The sequence below is a fragment of the Eptatretus burgeri genome, chromosome 1, assembly GCF_056783735.1.
Source record: "Eptatretus burgeri isolate ZD-2024b chromosome 1, Ebu_testis_v1, whole genome shotgun sequence".
Classification (NCBI taxonomy): Eukaryota; Metazoa; Chordata; class Myxini; order Myxiniformes; family Myxinidae; genus Eptatretus; species Eptatretus burgeri.
The window spans coordinates 58,039,463-58,051,769 of NC_140961.1; the positions used below are offsets into that span (position 1 = coordinate 58,039,463).

General features: G+C 39.3%; 1 protein-coding gene across 4 annotated transcripts in view; it reads right to left on the reverse strand.

Moving 5' to 3' along the window:
- DLGAP5 (DLG associated protein 5) overlaps nucleotides 1–12,307 on the reverse strand; it is a 73,233-nt gene that overhangs the window by 13,312 nt on the left and 47,614 nt on the right. The gene's annotated exons all lie outside the window — the stretch shown is intronic.

Consider the following 12,307-nt stretch of genomic DNA (forward strand, 5'->3'; position numbering starts at 1 on the left):
GTCGGCTATCCAAACACAGCAACTAGGCAAGCAGCAAACTGGTTCAGGATGTCACTATAAATCCAACAATGACTTTGAAAGATCTGCAAGGCTCTGTGTCCAAGATGGGGGTAAGTCTTCAATCAACAACATCCCATTCCATTCACAAAGCTGGCCTCTATGGATAGGTGGCAATTATGAAGCCATTACTGAAAAGATGGATTAAAAACCTCGTATGGAGTTTGCGAGAAAGCATCTTAACACTGCAGATGTATGGAGAAACATTTTGTGGTCTGACGAGACAACAATTGAACTTTTTGGTCTAAATTCAAAATATTACGTCTGGTGAAAACCTCACACTGCACGTCACTCTGTCAACACCATCCCCACTGCCAACATGGTGGTGGCAGCATCATGTTAAGGGGCTGTTTTTTATAAGCAGGGACTGGCAAAACTTGTCAGGATAGAAGTGACAATTTATGGTCCAAAGTACAGGAGAATTATTGGCGAAAACCTGTTTGAGTCAGCCATGAATCAAACTGGGTAGGAGATTCATATTACAGCAGGACAACGATCCGAAGCACAAAGTTAAAGTCACACTGGAGTAACTGAACAAGAATTTAAAAAAAAACCAATGTCACCCGCGGGGTGACCCGTATCTTGCCAAAAGGTGACCACGTGTGACTTCTTTAAGGTCACACTGAGGTGAACAGAGCTGCTATCCACCAGGAGCGAATCCTTGAGGAATATCTGCCTACGAGAGATTCCGATGAGAATCGTTCTACAGAGTAACCATGAAAAATACGCCTTTGCCTCATAACGTCACAATGTCTCAAGCTTGACATATCTAGAAAGCACTCATCGAGGTGTTCAATTTGAGGTATTACACGATATGGTACCTAAGATTTCAAAATTTGACCTTGGGGTCAAAAACTTTCAACCTCCAGCGCTAACCATGAAGGTCAAGGCTGATCGCCACCAAAAATTAATCAGCTGAGCGCCAGACCATGAACTATATTCCCATGAAGTTTGAAGACGATCCGATCAAAATTACTCAAAAAATAAGGGTTTCGTCGACTCCCCTGATTTGCGACAAAGTGACCTTGACCTTTGACCTTGAAAATTTTATGCGCTGAAAGTGACCTCTATAGGACTCTGATATGCGAAGTTACAAAAATTTCCAATGATAACTGTGCTCTGCAGAGTGATCGATACGTGATTACAGACAAAAAAAAAAAAACATACAAGCTGACTAACATATCTTGCAAAAACTTCGTTTTGGCAAGATAATAAATGCTCTTGAGTGGCCCAGTCATAGTCCTGACCTGAACCCAATTGAACATTTATGGCAAGACATGAAGATTGCAGTCCATCGACGAGCCCCATCAAACTTTCCAAAACTGGAGCAATTTTCGCGTGAAGAATGGGTAAAGATTTCACCATCTCACTGTGTAAATCTGGTAGACCTACCAATAAAGACTCGTCACAGTGATTGCTGAAAAAGCTGTAAGTACTAAGCGAAGGAAATGAATACTTTTGCAACCAGTGGATTTTGATTTGTGCATGTTTTTTGCATGTATTCCTGACATGCAACCTCCTTCAACTACAATAGTGTTTAGTTTGATCTCTTCAGTTATGAATAAAAAAGTTCATTTGGAAAAATTGTTTCTACATCATTTGTAATTCATCTCATTGTGGCATTTGTGGTCAGGGTGAATACTTCTGCAGGTAACTGTAAATTATTTGCATTTATTTTTTGTGTCGATTCTGCAGTGAATTTCAAATTGCAGCCTGAAATTGGCAGGCGTTTTGATGTGCAAACTTCTACTTGGTCAAAGGTGCTGTATTTTTAGCCTACAAGTCAAATTAACTAATTTTCCTATTTTTCTTTCATTCATTCATAGAAAAGTCTATTTGGAGTACAAGACAAAGCTAAATCAACTATGGTAATGAGCAAAACTGTCAGTCAGTACAATAAAAGTGTTAATTCCTCCCCTCACTTCTACTTACAAAGTGATGAATATTAATGAGCTGTTTTGGGCAAAAAATTTAAATTACATTGTGGGACGACCTTTCGGATAAATTAGGAATATAAAAATTTTTTTTTTTCAACATGTTTGTCATTATATAGAGGTACAGCATTTAAAACAATCTACAGAATCATAACCAGCACTGGCTCAAAGCACATTACATTTTGTCACAGTTCACGACTCCTGAATAAACATGGAACACCTGACATTGAAATACAAGCACTCAATGTTTGTCCACCAAGCTTTAGCCTTCTTGGTTTTCTCAACACAAGATTAGTCTTTGTGCAAATACTGTATTCGTATTAATCCCCAGCGGTATGATCGCACAATCTGTCAGCACCTCAGTGAAGACTTCTCTGCTCCAGATTCGCCCCGCAGCTATGAGATTACTCGATCGGAAATTTCTCGATTCCAGGTTCGCCACACGACTCACCCGAAAGGCCGACCATGGTGGGAGAAGCGCAGTATCGCTCTGGGCTTACCTCTCATTTGTCTTCCCAGCCCACAAATTATTCGAGCAGTCAATCCGAGACATGAAGGTCTGATCTCCCTCCATGTAACCCCTGCATTCCACACCCCCACCTCTCCCATCCCGACAAGCAGCCTCGGCAGTACATTTTGGTGAGTACCACTGCAACTGTTCATTTGTGTATTTCACTTGTTCTTCATTGATTTGTTTAATATTTGTCTCAAATGTGTAGTTAAGTGAGGTTAAAGTTATGTGAGGGTGAGCGAAAGTGGGCCCTGAGAATGCATCACCCCATTATAACACTACATCCATGGGAATATTTCATCTGCTGAACATTCCACTTTCTAGGAAAGCATCCACGACATTGTGCTGTCATGTGTTTTAAATGAACATTTATACAATTCATTTCATAAAAATATCACTTTGCATTTTCTTTTCATTTGTGCAATTAAATGTCTTAAAAACAGATACACAATGATTCTGAGGATAAGTCGAGGCCCGGACTTCCGGAGAAAAAGGAAAAGGATTGACCTATACGCTGAAAAATACAGCACTGTCAGACCTCGCTATATGCTGTTGGTAAAATGCGGCCTGCTTCTACATTCGCTTTTTTTCCACGTTTTTTATTTTACGTTTTCCCTTATGAGTCATGAACCACCAGGAACCTATCCCTTTTTTCCCATTGAAACAATGCCCCAACATTCACGGCATTTTCCAGGAACGCATCTCCCGCCAATAGCGTGGTCTGACAGTGTATGGATTGACTTAATATCTATATGTGTAACCACATCTTACCCTAATTTGTTGTGAAGATGTGTGCCACACTTACTTTCACTGTAGTTCATAAGTTGAATATTTGGGGGGCAACATTGAACACATTTTGAGGTAAATTTGAACAGTGTTCCACGTTGCACCACAATACATTTTATGTTGCTTACAAGTACAAAAAGGACGATTTGAAACTCGTTTAAAGTAATGCTCAAAGGCTATACAATCGCAAGATAAACTGAATTAATAAATTTTCAGGTGAAAATAGCTTGCCCAGGAAGATGGTTCGAGCACACAAACCACTCCAATGACCAAATAATATGAGCCGTGAGGGCGGGGAAAAAAAATCAAGTGATCTCAGCACAAGGAAAGTGAGTAAGAAATAGAAAATCATTGGGGACATTGCCACAGCAAATTTGTGGGAAACACCAAAACAAACCAGGTCATCCAACTGCACTTCGTGAGCAAAGGAAGTGAGTACTTGTGGATAATGCAACAGCCGTTTCAGCATGGGGGCTTTTCTTTGACATAATTGACTTCAATATGCTTGTTCATTCACTTACCGAAAGCTGGTCAAACTACTGGAGTTAGTCAATAATTTCTCCAGACGATGCAGATGCATCAATTTGTTAAGTGAGTCAAAATAGTAAGTGTTTGATCAAGTGTGGTCAATAAACTTTAAAAATATACATATATATTTAATTTTTTTCATGTTAAAAGGAACCCAAGTTGAGGCAACTTTGAAAGCGACATTTGTATACTGTTCAGTCACCCCAACCATTAGGTGATGTTAAACACCAAGAAAAAGAGAGAAAAAAAATCCAGGTTTAAACAGTGCAAAATAAAGGTAATTACACAGCCCAAAAACTGTTCTTTTGATGGATATCTTTTGCATTATAATTTTCCATTAAATTGTAAAAATGAGAGAAAAGTGTTCAAAATAGCCCCACTTTACAGTACTTCTAAAGTCTGCATTGCCATGACTTTGTTACAAGGACTGTTTTATAGCATTTCCCATTTTGGAGAATGGCATCTCTGCAACACAAGTGATCAAGACTTCCGGTTATGGGTTTGGCGTGATGGCAGGGTCTCTCAGGGTTCTCTGCTGACTTTCTCAAAATGAAGTTTAGGGTCATTATCTGTCCTGTTTTAACTGCAACTTTGAAAAAGCTACATGCCTTTATAGCAAAGACTAGTCATTGTGTGCATGTGACAACATCTCAAGCACTCCACAAGTCTGGCTTGTACGGTTGGGTGGCAAGAAGGAAGCAAATACTTTAAAGCCCACCTTGAGTCCCATTTGAGACATGCAAAAAAACACTCCTGAGTTTCTGAGGCCATGTGGCAATAACTTTTGTGGTCTGACAAAACCAAGATGGAACTTTTTGGCCAAAACGCAAAACGTTACATTTGGCACAAACCCAATGCAACACGATCGCCCAAAGAACACCATCCCTACTGTGAAGCATGTTAGCGGCAGCATCATGTTATGGGGATTTTTCTCATCAGCAGAGACGGGAAAGTGAATGGAGCAAAATACAGAAAAATCCAAAAGGAAAATCTGCTGCACTCTGCAAGAAAGTTGAAATTGTGACGGAAGTTCACCTTTCAGCATGACAATGACCCGAAGCACACAGCCAAATCTACACTCGAATGGCTGAAGAACAAAACGATAAATGTCCTTGAGTGGCCCAGTCAGAGCCCCGACCTAAATCAAAGCAAAAATCTGTGGCATGACTTCAAGAATGCTGTCCCATCATCGCGACCCACACAACTTGACAGCTTGAACAGTTTTGTGAACATCAGAGGAATGGGCAAATATTGCACAATCAAGGTGTGCAAAGTTGGTAGAGACCAATCCCAACAGACTCACAACTGTAATTTATGTCAAGGGTGCTTCCACCAAGTATTAACTCGGGGGGGGGGGGTGTTGGACACTCACCCAACCAAGATATTCTCGTTTCAGATTTTTAATTAATTTTCTAATGTTTGAGGAATTTGTTTTCACTTGCATGTTGCGTTTTATGATGTGCAAATAAAGGTGGAAAAAGTCTGATTTGATGAAATTTAATTCCAGTCAACAAGGCAACAAAAGGTGAATACCTTGAAAGGGGATGTAGACTTTCGAGAAATACTGTAAATGATCCGGCCAGTGAGCTTGCTTCCAATTTCAACTTGTCATGGAATTACTGATGTCAAAGCGTTGCTGTTCCCAAACAATCCGATCTCTGACCAGGTTCCTGAGCTTGAAGTTCCAGGTCTTGAAATTCCAGGTCTGAGCGCATTGGACATTGGCTCTTGCATGCCTCCTTCCAGTGAATCAAAGCTCAGATTTCAGAACCAGATCTGACATATTTTTATCATTTCATCATCATATTGTTGGTTGTATTTTCATCCAATATTTTTGTTTAACCCAGTTGTTGTGGTGTATTATTAAATTTGTGTCCCTGTGTGTGTTCAATCTGCTCTCCAAGGCCCCAGCTCGCAGGCACATTAATTCTAGCTGTTCTGACGCCATGTGCTTTATCCCGAGTTGTCATTCACACTCATCAACCATATCTTATTTCCCGCTCCTCACTTAAAAATAATAATACATTTTCACTCCAGAAAATCATGAACTCATTCTGCCTATTATTTCCTTCCTTCGATCATTCTTTCTCTCTTTCCCCATCATTCCTTTAATTTGCTTTTAAAAAGCCTTCAATTACATTTTAAAATGCTCAACTTGTTTCATGTTACATCAGAACACCACACGTTTTCCTCTTCTTCTTCACAAGGTTTTCTTCTCAAGTCTTAACTCACAAGCTCTCCGGTCCAGACATGAACAAACAATAGGCATGAATAACTAATGCAACGTATTAGATAAGGAGGTGTCACAGACACTGCGTCAACAGTGGTAAAAACGGCGGGAAATTACAGAATAAATTTATTTTATTTAAATTGAATTTCATACTTGAACACATCACCTTCTTTGCACTTCCAAGAACCTCCAGTTTTGCTGTACTGTACTTTGACAAGTTAAATAGGGTGATGTACAAGGGTGGTGTAACAAGGGTGGTGTGGTGTTCAATAGCACTAAACTTCTGGAATTTTTTTCAAATGTAAATTGTCTGAGTGTTGGTACCTCTCTCACCAGCCATGGCACTTCAGCAAGATTTCCGTGCCTCCATGGGCCCGACTCAATCTATGAACTTTCTGACGCAGATTTCTGCTGATGGCGAATCGTCCCTTCTGGGCCTGGTTGGTAATGACAAACTTTCCTGATAATGTCTCCTGTTCTTTCTCTGCTCATTTGGTTCATTTGTTTGTTTTGTTTTTATTAAATTTAAATAATAAAACAAATAAAAACATTGGTAATGAATCTACTTTTGCAAACAATGCGAAGCAGCGCCAAACTTATTGGAACAGAAAACTTTCAATAACAATGACCTGGTGATTCAGAACTGTTATTATGGCAAACAAAGGATGTTACTGAAATTAAAAACAAACAAACAAAAAATATTAAAAGAATAATGAAACTGAAGTGTGAAAGGCAAGCCATACATTTCACTTTCACTGCAGATTAAGTATGTAATAGAGGTCAAACTCAGGCTTCATGGGACTGTGTTCAACCAACAAAGAAGGTCAGTCATTTCAAAGATCATAAGAAAAAAAACCTACAGTTAACCCAAGGAAGATTGCAGCCAAAACCAAGTTATTTTGGTAAAGCAATTGGAAAAAATAAAAATAAAATACTAAAAAGTTCCAAACGGAAGACACGCTATGATGCATTCAGAGACAAATTTGTCCTTACAATGCAGGTCGTTATACCCAATTCACAAACAGGCAGACACAGCCACCGCACTGCCACTTACCATGTCGGAAGTGGATGGAAAGGCAGCAATTGCTTAGCAGCATTGGACCCTTACTTGCCACAAAAGGCACTCAGTTTCTCCTCAGCACATACAATTTCAAATTAACAATTCATCACTGCATATAAAAAAAGTTTTTTCACGATTTCAAAATGAAGGAAAATAATTTAAAAAAAATAAAAGAAATATGATATATTCCAGGGCGAGCTCAACGAAACAGAGTAGTGGCTGAAGCCTGAGAGCAAAGAGGAGTCTATGAGCAGGATATCTCAAAACGTGATAGAAACATTGACAAAATTCGGAAGACAGGTTGGGTGTGTGCCAAGGAGGAATTGATTAGACCTTGGTGATGATCCATATCTGGATCTGGAAACAAGATTTTTTTTTTTGAAGTGATTCTGTGAGCAAGATATCTCAAAAAGTTAGACGGAATCAGATGAAACTTAGTGGACAGATTGGGTGTGTGACAAGGACAAATATATTCGATGGCAGAGGTATGCGCTGTACCGAGTGACATCCTAGTTAATCCATGCAATCATCTCCCGGGAAAGGTAGTGGAAACAGATGGAGTAAGATCCATCAATGATTGTGATTTATGTGAGAGTCTTATCAAAAGGAGATGCATCATGTTTTGGAGATGCAGAGGTCCAAAGTTTTTCCTTTTTTCCAACATGGCTGCCACACCATGTGACCTACAACATCATCATTATCATAAAAACATTCCACATGAGTAGTCACACCTATGGCACAAATTTCATGTCAATCGGATAAGTGGTTGCAGAGAAAAGCGAGAAAAGCAGCATGGATGGACAAATGTACGTACAACCCAAAAACATCATGCCTCTGGCGACTTCGTTAGCAGAGGTATAAAAAGAAATGAAGCTGTTGTACACGCAGCATCTACATGTGCAAAATTACATAAAAAGTGAAAGGTGAGCCAAAATTGGAAGTGATATTGGTGCTTCCAAATGCCAATCCCCATGGCATGGCGCAGATAAGTTATGGGCTTGGCTTTTCTGGTTTCTGAGCTAAAGCAACCATAGCAAATGAATATCCTTCTGTAACACCACGTCCCGGAAATGCAACACCAACGGTTGTAAAAACCAGGTAATTGCCAGCTTTGAACGGTCTCAACAGATTATGTGCCAGGACTATAAAATTTGAATTGTGTCACAGAGATAAATACATCACACAACCTATGGATAACAAGTTCCTTTGACAGCACCTTGCATTGATAATACATCAAGCTACGGATAATGAGGCCTAAGAAAAGCTTGCAGGGCAAGGACAAAGCCTTGCTTTATATAAAATCAGACTTTTCCTGCTGCACTAGATGACGGATTTGGTTTCTCAAAAAAATAAAAATAAAGAGTCAGTGCAATTAAAGCCAAAGCAAATAACTCGGCATAATAAATTGCCAAAAGTATTGGCAACCTTCAAGCTGCAGAACAGCCTGCATGACAGAAACAGAATCCATTTACACAAAAAGGGTCAAGTGGGAATAAAAGTTATTTGGTGATCTTAACATCCCCGACAAGAAAGCAATTAACCCAGGAGCACCTCTTTGTGACAGCAAGTGATGAATGGCCAAGCACTCAGGCTGCCACTCCAAACTGCACCATGGTCTTCCTTTGAGACAAAGCCCAAGGTTCTCATTAAGTATTTGAGTAGACGGCCAATTTGAAAAAGTAGGTGGCTGATTATTATCGCACAGTGCAGCGAGGAATAGCATCGACTTTTCACCAACATAACAATGTTTGCAACACGTTTGAGATTACTTTGAAGAGGTCAGTAACGAACTCCAACGATGGTATGGTTTGCGAGCACCACACTCGGCATGAAGGGTTTGAAACCATGTCCCCACGTGATAAAATTTCATATAAAATCCTGCATTCTGAGTGAGGGTAATAAACACCATACATTATTTATCATTAAATTATCAAAAGTCATTGTTCTGATAAAGCACTTTTTTGGCAAATTACCATAGTTTCCTTTCTACCCCCAAACAATTACTGTGATAACTACCAAGTGTCTTCCAAAGGCAGCATATTTTTTTTCCACAGAAAAGACTGGCCATATATAAACTAACTAACAACAACCACCATCGCCAGACCAACCAGAGTTCATCAGAATAATCATGGCCTTCCATATGCTCTTTTTTTGCAGCAACTTTCACTTGTTATGAGATTTCAAACTCTGTTGAGTACATTGTGGGAAAGTGCAACACTGGCAAAGACGTGTGGTTACGCTAAGTTGTCTTTCGTGGATTAAATAAATAATAATGTTGAGTTGGTAACTGGCCTGTTTGAAAACAAACAGAATACGATTGATGTTCAACCCTTATAAAACCACCAAATCTATACGACTTCAAGGCTGATAAATAGAAGCTTCCATTGCATCCTTACAATTTCCTCCTGCCACATATTTATCAAAATAATTCAAGTCATCAGACTTTTTTGCGAAGATTTTCTTGCCGCTACTGGGAATTCATGACCTGATGTCACTTCCAGGGCACCATATTTAAATAACAGTTCAATGAAGCTTGACAGGAACTACAAAGTGCATGCGTTATCACGCATGGCAAAGTGATGAGGGATCCCCAGAATGCAAAATATTTATTCTGACATTCACTTAATGTTGAGATAAAAAATTGCAGCTCTGTATCCTTTTAGATGTGAAGCTTCTGCCTTCTGCAAAACCAATCTGAGCTTTGGGCACAACAGTACTATTAGATACGAGGTACTTATTTGGTTCATCATGTTGAACTTAATCTGTCGACAATTCATTATTTAGGCAAATGTTCACTGTTAGCCTCAATTTGGCAACAAACAATGGGAAAATAAGAATCAAAACAGAATATAGATTACAATAAGAAAATAATAATCTATCTACAATTCCAGCAATCTCTGTGTGTCTGTCTGTCTGTCACCGCCGTTTCTCGACGACCGCTGGTCCGATCGGATTGAAACTTGCCAGGAATATTGCCGGGGACCCGCGGATGTGCCTTTTCGAGGTTTGATATCAATCGGACGAGTGGTTCCCAAGTTACAGCCATTTATCTGTCGACCAATGACAAGACACGGTGCGATGACATCACAATTAATGTTTATTTATTTTTGCATGATCGACGGTCCGATCCGATTGAAACTTGCCAGGAATCTTGCCGGGGCCCCGCAGATGTGCTTTTCAAGGTTTGATATTAATCAGATAAGCGGTTCCCAAGTTACGGCCATTTATCTGTCGACCAATGACAAGACACTGTGCTATGATTTCACAATTAATGTTTATTTATTTAATTATTTATTTTTTATTATTTATTTTGCACGATTGAAACTTTCCAGGAATATTGCTCGGGGAAACTCGGATGTGCCTTTGAGGTTTGAGAGAGAGGCTGAACATACTGGCAATAATAATAATATTAATAATTAAAAAAAAAAAATCAAGGACAGACACTTCAAATATCAGGCATGTAAGTCAGTTTGATTTAACCAATAATAATAAATAAATAAATTTAATGCATGAAATGGCTATAATTTTTTTGAACCGATTTAGCCCAAATTAAGAATGAATTAAAAAAAATATATATAAAAAAATATTTTAAAATCCAATCTTAATGCATTGGACAGACCTGCTGCAATGGCACTCTTCGACGTTGCGACGTCGAAGAGTGCCATTCTAGTTTTTATGTAATTCTCCACTTTAACATAAAGTTTAAAAAAACAACAAAAAACTAAGTTGCAGGTGACCATCCCAACTTGGTGAAACATTCCCATGCACACTGAGAGTACAACCAACACTTCAACTTATTTCGTCCAGCCGTTTGGGAGTGCATAAAATGGAGCACGCAAGTAAATCGACCAGGTAGTTTTCGATTTCATACAGAGACCATTATACTATTGTGAACCGCTGGGACTTGTAATACACTCTCCCACCAGGAGCGGCTCAACAAGACACACACTTACATGGAGAATTTGAGTCCCAGTCCCACCTTCCAAACCACTGCGACTATTCATTTTTTCCAATGCCTAAAACCTACCTTCCCGTGCACATCCCAAGTAAAACCACGAAATTTCAACTCATTCCATCCAGCAGTTGAGGAGTGCATGAATTATATGGTGTAAAATTCTTTGTCATCCAGAAAATATCTGGCAACAAAGCTGCAATTTTTTGAAAACCCATGTATCTAGCCATGAGAATGAAGTGTGACATCTCGAAACGAGAAAAACAGTGGTCAAGGAACTCGATGATGTAAAGTCACAGTCAGATATTGCCAAACAAATGAGCTGTTCACAATCCACAGTCACTCATCTTGAAAGAGCTTCATTCCGGACATAGTGTCAAGTCCTGCAGAAATAATTCAGGACAGAAGTAGATCACGTCAAGAGTTAACAGGAAGTTGGCCAATATTGTAAAGGAGAACCGGTTCCAGTCTACCAAAAGCCTTACTTGCAAGTGGAATGATGGTGGCAAAACATCCAGTTCTACAACCAACAGCGATCTTCTTGAACTTAGATTTAGCTCCATGATGCCTGCCATGAAGCTTCTCCTGAAGCTTCTTAGTAAGAGTAAGACATCATTAGTAAGTAAGTAAGACATAGTTACTTCTCCTTCGTAAGACATCATCCGAGGTCAAAAAATTCAACGGATTCGTGATCAGTGTGAAAAATGGCCATTAAAAAACACTCCTTTTAATGGGACAACAGAGAAAAAGTCGGTGTGCCCAACCCTCTTAGGGTGGTAAAATGCAAAAAAATCAAAATGGCCACCAAATTTAATATTATTATTACATGCCCTAGTAAGCCATAATTATCAAATTTTACCTGAAAAGTGGGTAAATTTGGTGGCAATTTTGATTTTTTGCATTTTACCAACCGAAGACATCATCCTAGGTCAAAAATTTCAACGGATTCATGATCAGCATGAAAAATGGCCATAAAAACTCCTTTCAACGGGATAACAGAGAAAAAGTCGGTGTGCCCAACCCTACTACTGGTATATACTAGTATGACCCCCACCGATATATTGTATCGAGGAAAAAAATAACAAATAGGTATCAACGGAGCCAAATGCCTTCTGTCTTTGCGTTGCATGTGGTATATGTAGAAGCTATTATGCATCTTTGATCAATGAAAAAATAACATTAACTAGAGGGGGAGCACTCGGCAGAGTGCAAAACCTCCGCCGCCAATACTGCTTGGTCACTCAAGTGA